Source organism: Phycodurus eques, chromosome 11, assembly GCF_024500275.1.
Source record: "Phycodurus eques isolate BA_2022a chromosome 11, UOR_Pequ_1.1, whole genome shotgun sequence".
Taxonomy (NCBI): Eukaryota; Metazoa; Chordata; class Actinopteri; order Syngnathiformes; family Syngnathidae; genus Phycodurus; species Phycodurus eques.
The window spans coordinates 8744191-8758077 of record NC_084535.1 but is presented as its reverse complement, the minus strand read 5'-3'; the positions used below and the strand labels follow the sequence as shown (position 1 = coordinate 8758077).

The following is a 13887-nucleotide window of genomic DNA, read 5'->3' as shown; positions in this document are numbered from 1 at the left end:
ACCGGTGTCAGAGTTTGGTCCGTATATCCGGCAGTAAGTCGGACTTGTTTGCGATGAGGGTTGGACTCCGCCAAGGCTGCCCTTTGTCACCGATTCTGTTCATAACTTTTATGGACAGAATTTCTAGCCGCAGCCGAGGCGTAGAGGGGGTCCGGTTTGGTGGCCTCAGTATTGCATCTCTGCTTTTTGCAGATGATGATTTCTGTTGGCTTCATCAAGCCGCGATCTCCAACTCTCACTGGAGCGGTTCGCAGCCGAGTGTGAAGTGGCTGGGATGAAAATCAGCACATCCAAATCTTAGACCATGGTCTTCAGTCGGAAAAGGGTGGCGTGCCCTCTCCGGGTCGGGGATGAGATCCTGCCCCAAGTGGAGGAGTTCAAGTATCTTGGGGTCTTGTTCTCAAGTGAGGGAAGAATGGAACGGGAGATCGACAGACTGATCGGTGCAGCGTCTGCAGTGAAGCAGACTTTGAATCGGTCCGTTGTGGTAAAGAAGGAGCTAAGCTGAAAGATGAAGCTCTCAATTTACCGGTCGATCTACATTCCTACACTCACCTATGGTCACGAGCTGTGGGTCGTGACCGAAAGAACAAGATCCCGGATACAAGCGGCCCAAATGAGTTTCCTCCGCAGGGTGTCCGGGCTCTCCCTTAGAGAGAGGGTGAGAAGCTCGGTCATCCGGGAGGATCTCAGAGTAGAGCCGCTGCTCCGCCACATCGATCTGATACGGATGCCTACCGGACGCCTCCCTGGTGAGGTGTTCCAGGCGCGTCCCATCGGGAGGAGACCCCAGGAACGACCCAGGATACGCCGGAGAGACTACGTCTTTCGGCTGGCCTGGGAATGCCTCGGGATTCCCCCGGAAGAGCTGGATGAAGTGGCTGGGTAGAGGGAAGTCTGGGCGTCCCTGCTAAAGCTACTGCCCCTGCGACCCGACCTCGGATAAGCGATAGAAAATGGATGGATGGATGGAATAAGTGTGCAGTGTTCTGCAGACTGTCAGTCAGCTCTGACCCAGTGGTCCTTTTTCAGAGATCGTGCATGATAAAAACGAGGCAACAGCGAGGCCTCACCAGCCATGTTTGTCATGTCGGGGCGTGACATTTATGTGATCGAGAAGCCGCTCTAAGTCTAATGTGATGCTAATGTGTCAGCTCGCCGCACGCGTCCTGACATATCAAAGCCACAGTCTATTTCTGGCGGCAAAGAAAATGGAGCAATCATGTCTTCACAATGTATCAGGGAAACAAGGTGAAGAGGTCGCTATCGTACACTTAATCTGCCTCTGCATTGAAGATTTTAGAGACATTCTTTTGAAAACAAGTTGACAGATTTTAGCGTTTTTTACTTTATTTTTATTTTTTTCGGACGCGATTTATCCCACCCCATGCTGTGACTTGTTCCATATTTATGTTTCCAAATAAAACTTAACTCTTAACTCTTTCAGAATGTGTTTCCAGTGTGTGAAAGGAAAAAGATAAAAGATAGGAAATGTACAAAGTGCTTACACTGGCTTTTTTCCACCTGAAGTCACTCAACTGATGCCAGGTAATGGCAGTGTGCATTATTCAGATGTATTTAAATAGCATTTTTTTTTAAAACCATGGGCTCTCCTTCCTCGCGGCCAGAAACATTACAATACATGGTTAACTTTGTTTTAATATAGTGCTGCTTCCTTGTTTGAAGTTTTTTTTAACTTAACCATGCGCTTACCTTACTTTGTTCTTCTTTGTAACACCACAAAAAAAAGACATGCTCCTAAAATACAGTTAAACAGCTATTAAACCTGGATTCTTTCACCCCCTTTTTCATGGTGAATCCTAAAAATCAAAAGATGCCATGCATGCAAAAAAATCTTTACAATTTAGCAGCACCCATCTATCTTGGATGCCTGCTTCAGATTGGTGCTCCTTTGGGAGATTTACTTGGTAGGAGTTTAGTACTATCCCTGAAATTCACACAAAATGACTGATTTAAACCAAAATAGATGACTTCCTGTAAAATTTTCATGCATGGGTCCTAAAGACTTCCGTGCATCCTGTTGCAGTAGCTGTATAGAGATAACTTTTATTAATTAATTTATTTTATTTAATCGCTGAAACTGGTGTCGCTGACTAATTTCCCTAACTTTTGCCACTGAGATAGTTTTGGGGTGAGCTGTGTTTGCACCCTTAAAATACATAAATTTTCATACACACACCCTTACAAAAGAATTTGTTGTGCCCCCCAAAAATGCAATTATTTCGACCAATGAATAATCATAAACACAGCTATGTGGTTCAAAAAAATGTACTTTTATTCCAGTTGGAACACACATTTAATCAGCTCCTTATAAACAATCCTCCTTCATCTCATTGATGTCTTCCTCTTGTAAATTATAAAAAAACCAAAAACAATAGTATTAAAAATGTGTAGTTTTATGGTATAGTTGTATTTACACGAGATGAAAAAAAAAGGCTTTTGGTGTGCTAGTCTGGTTCCTCTCTCTTCATTATCCCGATTCATTACTATCTATCAGCTCAGCAATTGAAGTTTATCAAAGATTCACAAGCTAAATTTCCCCCAGGTGAAAGTGTGGAGTTTGTGCTCAGCACCTCCCCAAGGGAGTCCTTCAGAAATGCAAATTCATGTTCCGTTAAAGTGCCTCGCCGTGCGTGATGTTTAAATCTTTTTGCAAACACGTGGCAGCACTCAATGTTCCACACATAATATGTAATAATATTATTCATTCATACATTCATCTTACATTCCGCGTATCCTTACTAATATTAGCTGAACAAAAACAGAGGTCATAACAGTCCACTAAAAAACAGGCAACGGTAAAGCCATAATTAATACAAATGAATAAAATTGAATTAAAAATAAATTCATCTCGACGTCAAAAAATTGGACGTGCCACTTTCTTTGTTAAAACACATTTTTATATTTACACAACGTAGATAGTATTACAAAAAAGCAAATAGCTATTTAATAGCTACATGCCCGACCTGTGAGAAGCTAACAAGATGACCGAAAAAAATAGCACATTCAGCAACAAGCTAACGAGATGCTAAGGAAACCTAACAGTTTTGACTAAGTTGGGTACCTGTGGAAAGTTAGATGCTTTAAAAACATGGGAGGCTAACAAGGTACCAAGGCAACATGCAGAGAGAAGCTAGCAATATTAGCACTGTGTCAGATGGCAGTCATTATTTGTTTTGCAGTACTCATGTAGTATCACCTTCAATAGGGAGATGAGATGACGCCTGACCTTGACGAATGGTTAGGCCACATTTGTTCAGGCCATTGGTTTCCTTTTTAAGTCCCTACAATCAGGTGTTAGTATGACCGATAAATGACCGGCACTAATTGTTATGGTAATAAGTAATATAGTGTCATTGATTTGGTTATGGTTATTTGAAGAAAGCTGTTATAAATGTTCATCACGCCTCATGAGTTCAACACGGTAGAATATTTTAGCTTGAAAATATAACATATCTCAAGATATTTAGATTGGGACGTGAATGCTGAGAGGAAAAAAACAAAAAACAAAGTGCAACTTAATTTAGATGAACCTTTATTTTAATTGGTTTGTATTTTATTTACTTGACAGTTTCTGTTTCAGAATCAAAAGTGACATTGTGGATGTCATGGCATGACAGAAGGTAATGATATTCTGGGAAAAGCTAGGAGTTTAGCTTTCTGCTTTGGATGCTAGTGCTTTTAACACCATGGAGTATGTGTGGAAAGCTAACGACACAGGGACCGAAGCTAGCGTTAACATTGCGTCTTGGTTATTTCCATGATAAGCTTTGAATTTACTAGTGTCATATGCTTCCATGGCGGCACGGTGGTCGACTGGTCAACACATCTGCCTCACAGTTCAGAGCTCGTGGGTTCAAAAATCTGCACATGCTCTCCCTGTGCCTGCGTAAATTTTCCAACATTCATTGTCTTTTAGTGTGAGTGTGAATGGTTGTTTGTATATATGTGTGTGTGTGTGTATATATATATATATATATATATATATATATATATATATATATATATATATATATATATATATATATATATATATATATATAAGGATACGTGGTACAGAGAATGGATGGATATTCTTCCATGCTTTGAGGACTATTTTCTTTCTTAAAATTGTTCAGCTGTTTGGCAAAGTCATTTTCATTACTTTACCAAGGAGCCAAGACAAAGTGAGACGCATGTACCACTTTCCGCTACGTCGCAATAGGCTCCATTTCTGGTTGTAGGGTTTCCAGCACACTTTTGTTTTCCATTACCGGCACTCTTCTGTGGTGGTGGCGCAAAAAAGTCATAGAAAGCCAACACTATGGGACTGGAATACTTGCTCACTGAGGTGAAGTCTCTCCCTCCGACCTCTGTTTTACGCGGCTTTAGAAAATTGTCTGAATTGTATGACTTCAGGGGCATTAGAAAATGAAGACATTCCACTGTATCAGTACTAAGTGAAGCTTAAAGCGGGGGGGACACATACCCTTTAAAGTAAGCTACGCAAGTTTTCAGAATACTAGCAAGATTGGAATCCAGCCTTATTTCTCATTTACTTTCATTTCACGCACTGAACAACACGCCAGTATTAATTTCATGTCAAAAAGGTGAAAAATAACATAGAAACAAAAAAAATAAAACAAAACTGACATAGAGATCGATGGAGTTAGTTTTCTCTGCACAACACGAAACAATTCTAATTTGTTCAATGCGGAAAAAGTGCATTTCTGACTGCAAAATGTCACTTCAAAGGTGACACAGATCACAGGCTCATAACAAACTAATGTAATGAGCAAAATAAAGAACACGAACAGAATACACAGAATATACAGAATACACCCAATTATTAACTATTCCGGACCGGCAAAGAAACGCAGCTCATCACACTATATATATATATATCTTCACACACACACACACACACGACTGACATGGCTCCAAGGTATATGTCAGACTGGTGATAAGGTATTGGTACAGTATTGGAAAATGTTTCCAAGATCAGCACCAATACCCGATACTGGTGTTGGTATCGGTGCATCCATAGAACAGACTCGCGATTGTAGATGGTTATGTATGTGCCTTGTTGTGCTGATCTCGAGTACACAACACACTATGAGAGCAGTAAGTACACAAATGCAGATTTTTTTTTTTTTTTCTGGTCATGTGTGGGGTTTGTCACATTTTAAAAGTCGTCTAAGATGTTAAAAATCAGTATGTGTGTACCCTGCCAGCTTCTTGTGTGTTATGATAGTCTTTGATGTATTTCAGCCCTGTGTTCGTTTCCCCCTCGGCATTCAAAGTGAACGTCGGGGCGAATTTACAGCAAATGATTCTCCTGAATGTTTTTCCCAATGAAGAAATTCAGCCGTCTGGAGCGCATCCGAACACCCCCCCCCCCCCCCCCCCCCCCGTCACTACCACCACCTGTTTCCGCATACGCCGCTGCACTTTCTCTCAATCCTCTTCTCGACTTGCCTCTGCTTTAAATTGGCGTTGGCGTTTCCCTGGGCCCGCCTCTGTGCTATGGCGGCCGCATAAGAACACGCCTGGGGCCTTTTTTTGCCGATCTGAGATGTTGGTATCAAGGGCACAGAATATTCTTCAGATGTCACTCCAGGCTCTCCCATCTCATTGCGTGTGTTGCTCTCCGGAGTTTCACACTTGCGTCATCTTTTACCTTTGTTGACGACTCACAAAGCCAAAATTACTCAGCCCAGTTTGTTGACAGCATTTAAGCTCCAGAGTGGATTTCCAGAGATGGCTGTGTGATACGTTGCAATTGAGGGGGCTGGAGAGAATCCGTGCTTGGCTCCAAATTTGATTAGGAAAAGGCTGATTGGGCACATTACAACATGGAGGAATAGTAATCCAGATGACTTTTGTGTTCTAAATGCTGCTCGTTTGGCATCCTAATTAGTAACCTACTTTATGCTACACGTCGTTTGCATTATATTGTTACAAAGCAACAGATGGCTTATGTATGGGATATGTATTCAGGCGATAGAGCTGCATGGGATTTGTCTTCCCTATGCTCCATGTTGTCGATAATGTAATAAAACAAAACGGTGGAATGAATCTAATTCTCCTGCGCTATGCTAGGCAAAGATCACTAGTGGTTTTAGAAAATGAAATAGCTGGAATCAAAAGTTAAAACTTATTCTTCAAAGGTTTAATTGATTATATTACACATTTATCAATTGATTATTTATTTTTTTTAGGCGGGGGGGCAGGGCATGTTCGGGCAAGAACCTAGCTGGAAAACTTCCAAAATTAAATTAGTACACCATCTCTCTACCGAACACATATTGTACGATTGTTGTAGGTCAAAGCAAGAACCCTACGACTCTTCTGAAACATTTAATTCAGGGGTGTCAAACTAATTTTTGTCACGGGCCACATCGTAGTTATGACTTCCCTCGGAAGGCCGCTACAACTGTGTACCCATACAGATGAAAGATTACCTCCTATACTGTAATTACATACAATATACACAGCACATTGATGAATAGGCAGTTTTGAAATCAGAAGCCTATCAAAACATATTTTTCAACTATTACATTTCTTTTCAAAGGGGGATTGGACACAAAAAAAAAATGCTTGCAAATATCTCAATGGTATAACACCAGAACACAATGAGCAATTTTGATTTGCTTTCGCGGGCCACATAAAATGATGTGGCGGGCCGGATCTGGCCCCGGGCCACCAGTTTGACTCCTGTGATTTAATTGATTATTGTTGGCTCTCAAGGCAAGAACCCTACTGAGGTAGTCTGGCTCAAATGTCAAACCTATGTTTTTCAATTGATATTCTTCAAAGTTCAAACACTTGTAAAATTCCCTTACCACCTTTCTTTTGGTCATAATTTTTGATGGACTTTCTTCTTCTTTCTGAGGTTATTGTTGTAGGTCAAGAATACTAATACTTGAAGACCTTTTTCAATGTCTCATTTGATTATTGTTCAATGACAAAACAAGAACTCATTTTGAATGATACCTACGTCCTATTCACCTTGACCAGTCACAATGTGGACAAATTATCTGAGGATGTTTTCATGTCTGGAGAAGAACATTATTTCGTGTTGTTATGTGATCTAAGATGATTTTAGCTGAGGTCCAACATCAACCTTCTTTGGTTCCTCGAATTAATTTGATCACCTGAAACATGTCATGGATTTTTGTTCGAAGTCAGAGAGAGAACCCTACTGATTTTGAATGATAGACCAGGGATCTTAGGTCAGTGATGGGAAGTCCTAGACTCTTTTATCAATTTCAAGTTGAACATACTGTCTCTTTGAAATATGTGAGTTTGTTGTTGTATGACTGGACAAGAATACTATTGATTTATATTGATATTAGGACATGCTCCCCACCACCCTTCTTCAGTTTATCATTTTTTATTAATCACCTTAAATATGTCTTGGATTATTGCTCAGTAGGTCTGGGCAAGAACTATCAATCTTGGTTGCAGTAGTGGTCCTACAATTTAAAAAAAAAATTTCCAGCTCGTATCTTAACCTCAGTGAGAAATTGCATTGTTTCTTTTATTCATTTGATAAAGAAAATATTTAGCAAGCCAAGCATTAAAGAGTTTTTGAAGAGTGTTTGCAGAGAAGAATGCATTTGTTCATTGGACGTTCTAAAATTAACGTGCACACATGCGCCCACTCATCCGCCTTGCGGGAGACTGCACGACTTCCCGCATTTGTCTGCGTTTTGTTTTTTCTCCTCTATTACTACTACGACTAAAGTGTCCCTACGGCTTTTTTACTTTTAAGTTGTGCAGCCTACGCTCTTCTTACTCCTGTCTTTCTTCACAAATGCACACTGCCTCTCTGTGACATGCAGCTTCCAAGAAGAAGCCCTTCAGTCCTGTTATGGCGTGCCTGAAGGTTGTCTGTTCTTTACATTAGATGTTCAGTAGATGTTTCAAATTTGTAAGTACGTATGAAAGTGCTAAATGTATTACCGTATTTTCACGACCATAAGGCGCACCGTATTAAAAGGCGCCGTCTCAGTTACGGGGTCTATTTCTATATTCAACACATACATAAGGCGCACTGTATTAATGGGCGCAGGCATGGTAAAACATACGCTAGCTTAAAACATACGGTAGCATGCATGCACACGGAAACAATGTTTTTAAAAAGGCAACGGGAGCAAAACGGAGTTCGGTTGTACTTTATTGAAGTATTTAACAATGTACTCAAGTTATTTTTTGATCAATCCTCATCCGCAAATCCATCAAAGTCCTCCTGTTCTGTATCCGAAATGAACAGCTGGACAAGTTCTCCATCAAACACGCCTGGTTCCCTCTCGTCATTGTCGGAGTCAGTCTCGTTGCTGTGCGGCTCCTCAGAAATGATGCCGGCTTTTATGAAAGCTCGAACAACAGTGCAAGCAGACACGTTAGCCCAAGCATCCACAATCCATTCACAAATTGTGGTGTAACTCGCCCGGCGCTGCCTCCTAGTCTTAGTAAAGCTGTGTTCGCCATCTGTCATCCATGGCTCCCACCCCGCTCGCAACTGCACTTTGTACGCCCTGTTTACACCGATGTCCAGCGGTTGGTGTTCATTAATCCATTGCTCGAGTTGGTCCTCCAACTCGGGCCACCTCGTCTTGTTTCCGCGGAAACTCAGCTTCGTCATCTTGACTTGGCGAAGCTCGTTTTCCTGCTTCCTCCACTTGCGAACCATGGATTCGTTGATCTTGAATTCTCTTGCGGCTGCTCGATTTCCATGTTCCTCCGCGTAACTGATACCTTGCAGTTTAAACTGTGCTTCGTAAGCGTGTCTCTTCGTAGGTGCAGTTTTCGACTGCGGTCAAGCCAGCCTCCACTCGTAAAGTAGCAGTCAAGCCAGCCGCCCCTAATTTTGTTCATACTATGCATTACGGTAATAGGTCACCAACTCGCGGCAAAAGCCACCTTCAAAATAAAAGCTTCCCAATAATACGGAAGTCAGTGCTCTTCGGTTAAGGAATGCAACCAGCAAAGTTGATTTGAATCTTGAGATACATTAAAAAAAATGTAGTTTATTTGATATCTTAAGAAATATAAATGGTAAATGGACTGTACTTATATAGCACTTTATCTACATCATCACAGTGCCCAAAGCGCTTGACAAAGCCTCACATTCACATGCACATTCATAAGACAATGGGCGACTGCTGCCATGCAAGGCGCTGCCAGGCCCACTGGGAGCAAATTAGGGTTCGGTGTCTTGCCCAAGGACACTTCGACATGCGGACAGTCGTAGCAGGGATTCAAACCTGTTCTACCTACTGAGCCAAAGCCAACCCAACATAATCCCATTGGTATCGCAAGACAAGTCCAGATCTGTGTGACAGACCACCAAGGACTCCACTAAAAGAGGTTTGATGAAGATCTGATATTGTATTTCAAAATAAAAGTCTCTGAATACTGCATATTTTGCTGTCATTACTCCTGACAGAAAAAAATACGTTAAAAAAATCTATGAGATACGTCCGTATTATTGGGAGGCTTTTATTTTGAAGGTGGCTTTCGCCACGAGTTGGCGACGTATTACCGTAATGCCTAGTATGAACAAAATTAGGGGCGGCTGTCTTGATTCCTAATTTACGAGTGGAGGCTGGCTTGACCGCAGTCATTTTCGGGGGTCCTTAGCCAAACCGATGTTTTGCACAATGCACATACCCGCGCTAAATACCTGCTGGGGGTGTGCCTTTAGCGTCCTCCTTCACGCTCACCCTTTCCCCTTTACGTCCGCATGCTGTCCTCAGCCACGTCTGCTTTTCCTCTGCATAAGCAGCGTGTCGGCAGGAAATGCTCCCAGCCAGTCAAGCGGAGCGCTCATCACACAACAACATTTCTAGATTTTGGAACTCGGTGCACATATAAGCCGTGCTGCACTATAAGGCGCCCCGTCCATTTTGGAGAAAATTTAAGACTTTTAAGTGCGCCTTATGGTCGTGAAAATACGGTACTCAACTGTATGAGCAGCACGTCTTGCAAGTCACGCATCAATGTTTTCATTGCACCCCATTTAAATTTCAAAGCAGTTTTGCGCAATTAGGCCCCGAGATGTGGCGTCTGAAGCGTGGAGGTAAATATTGCTTTTGGACTCGATGGACGTCGTATGGCTTGATGAAATCTATAAATGAGAGGGGAATTAACATCTAAGCGTGACTGTTCTGAGTTTGGGAGATAAGATTAGTGGCTTGTGGTGCTTAGATTCATGCTGGCTTTTCATCAACGAGCGTATTAGGTGGTGCTGATGGGTATGAACTGTTGCTGCTTCCATCGGATTGCTTTTTCAGATTAGTGTCATGTGCGTACCTGAGGTTGATTGTTTTTGGGCTGTTTTCCCTGTCCCTTTCAGTACAGCCTTTCCCATACTTTCTAAGCCACACACCTCCTTAACGCTCTGTGCTCAACAACATAACTCCATCCATCCATTTTTATTTTTTAAATTGAAACCCAATAAACCTGAAAAATTTTAAACAAACCCAGTTTAATAGTGGATTAGTATGTAATTGTATATTTTACAACAGACTTTCCCTATCTTTTTCATACCATGCACCTCCTTCAACACCCTGACAGAGTTGCCACACCCAATCCCCGACAGCACAACATGGAAAAAAATCAAAGGCCTGCTGCACACCAAACAACGTAGTGGAAACCGACTGAACGGTCATGCGGTGTGCGTGGTTTGGCAAATACATTTCATGAGAGGCCGACCGTCGGCCACTGGTTGTGCTGCAATTCAAGATTTTAATCGCAGGTGAACACTGTTGCAACATCGCAGATGTAACAAAAACATGAGCTTTCACAAAAACATGAGCTTTCACAGCCGCTGCCGCGCCCAAGCCCTATATCCCTATATATATATATATATATATATATATATATATATATATATATGTATATGTATGTATGTATATATATATATATATGTATGTATGTATATATATATATATATATATATATATGTATATATATATATATATATATATATATATATATATATATATATATATGTATGTATGTATGTATGTATATATATATATATATATATATATATATATATGTATATATATATATATATATATATATATATATATATATATATATATGTATATATATATATATATATATATATATATATATATATATATATATGTATGTATGTATGTATATATATATATATATATATATATATATATATATATATATATATATATATATATATATATATATATATATATGTATGTATGTATGTATATATATATATATATATATATATATATATATATATATATATATATATATATATATATATATATATATATATATATATATATATATATATGTATATATATATATATATATATATATATATATATATATATATGTATGTATGTATATATATATATCCAGGTGCAGAACCGCAAGTATGTGGGGGTCCATTGGACTTGTATTTACAATTGGGAATCACAGTATGTTGTTAGTAGTTATAAAACCAACTTTTACTCATTTACTTGTAAAATCAGAGAAACTGCTCAATTTTGTAGTGTACTCTTAATGTTGTGTGTGTATGTGTATATATATATATATATATATATATATATATATATATATATATATATATATATATATATAACATTAATAAAAACAGAATACAATGATTTGCAAATCATGTTCAACCTGTATTTAATTGAATACACTACAAAGACAAGATATTTAATGTTCAAACTGATCAACCTTATTGTTTTTAGGAAATAATAATTAAATTAGAATTTTATGGCTGCAACACGTTCCAAAAAAGCTGGGACAGGTGGCAAAAAAGACTGAGAAAGGAATGCTCATCAAACACCTGTTTGGAACATCGCACAGGTGAACAGGCTAATTGGGAACAGGTGGGTTCCATGATTAGGTATAAAAGGAGCTTCCCTGAATTGCTCATTCATTCACAAGCAAAGATGGGATGAGGTTCACGAGTGCGTGAGAAAATAGTCGAACAGTTTAAGGATAATGTTCCTCAACGTACAATTGCAAGGAATTTGGGGATTTCATCATCTACGGTCCATAATATCATCAAAGGGTTCAGAGAATCTGGAGAAATCCCTGCATGTAAGCGGCAAGGCTGAAAACCAACATTGAATGCCCGTGACCTTCGATCCCTCAGGCGGCACTGCATCAAAAACTGACATCAGTGTGTAGAGGATATCACCACATGGGCTCAGGAACACGTCAGAAAACCAATGTCAGTAAATACAGTTCAGCGCTAAATCCGTAAGTGCAACTTGAAACTCTACTATGCAAAGCAAAAGTAATTTGTCAACATCACCCAGAAACGCTGCCGGTTTCTCTGGGCCCGAGCTCATCTAAGATGGACTGATGCAAAGTGGAAAAGAATTCTGTGGTCCGACGAGTCCTAAGAAACCTGGTTTATCATATACAGAAGCTAAGTGATTTTGTTGTACAACAGCCTTTCCCATTTCCTTTCAGCCACGCACTCCAATAACAATCTGACTTAGTGTACCTGCATCCATCCCCAGCAAAAAATCTCAACAAGCCACATTTGCCCTACAGCTACATTGAGTTTGCATCATCGAACAGCATTTCTGAAACTTGAGGTATGTAGTGCACCCCCAAAGTTGGTGCACTTTTATCCCCAACTCTCCCTCTCTGTTAATAATGATTCAAAATATTCTAAAAAAATAAATACAATAAAATAAAACAGACAAAAAACAAATGGAAAGAAGCAAGTTAGAGGGTTGCTCCCAAATTTCAGTGCCTAGTGCGAGCTTAGTGTCCAAAGAAACACACACAGACATACAGTATTAGCGTTCATTTATCATTCTGAAACATCACATCCAAACGTACGAAAAGGTGTCAGTGGAATCCGTGCTCGTGCCTTAATACACGACACCCATTGATTCACCCAGGTGATTAATGTGCGTGCCTCCGTCGCCACGTTGAGCCTGTTCTCATGTAGAATGTAGTAGATGATGCCAAAAACTAATGAGTAGAAAACATTCTGATTTCCTGGGTTCAAATCATAAATCTAACTGCTTTGAAATGACAGTGGTACAATAGTGTTTTAATTGTTATTGAATGAAAAGACACACTACCCAAACAGATTCCCAAACTGTGAAAAGAATTAAAAAGAAACTGTGTATAGCCTAAAACTGCTTTAATTTGTGTAACAGCCTTTCCCAAACCTTTTTACCCCCTTCAACAGGCTGACAGGTTTAGCGTACCCCACCCAGTGCATCCCAACCCGAAAAAATCCAAACCCACGCTCTTGAAAGTATTGTTGATTTTGTCATGCTGTGGGCCACAGCTAACGCCCAGACACTCGCACACATACAGTACTTACTGCTGTCACACGCCATCCCACGAGACGCTGCCTCTTAAAGGCACATCCATGTACAAAGACACAACAATATTATACCTCTAGTATTTTCTATACATTTTATGCTTAAAATTAGTTTTTTTATTCAAATACATTTACGTGTTTAAAAAAAACATCCATCCATCCATTTTCTGAGCCGCTTCTCCTCAATAGGGTCGCGCCTGTCCCAGCTGTCATCGGGCAGGAGGCGAGGTACACCCTGAACTGGTTGCCAGCCAATCGCAGGGCACATACAAACAAACAACCATCCGCACTCACATTCACACCTACAGCAAATTTAGAGTCTCCAATTCATGCATGTTTTTGGGGTGTGGGAGGAAACCGGAGTGCCCGGAGAAAACCCACGCAGGCACGGGGAGAACGTGCAAACTCCACACAGGCGGGGCCGGGGATTGAACCCCGGTCCTCAGAACTGTGAGGCTGACGCTCTAACCAGTCGTCCACCGTGCCGGTTTAAAAAAACAATAATTGTAAAATTGTGTTTA

At 40.2% G+C, this 13887-nt stretch overlaps 1 protein-coding gene across 3 annotated transcripts in view; it reads left to right on the top strand.

Moving 5' to 3' along the window:
* The window catches only part of grid1a (glutamate receptor, ionotropic, delta 1a), a 269061-nt gene that overhangs the window by 193756 nt on the left and 61418 nt on the right, over positions 1-13887 (top strand). The gene's annotated exons all lie outside the window — the stretch shown is intronic.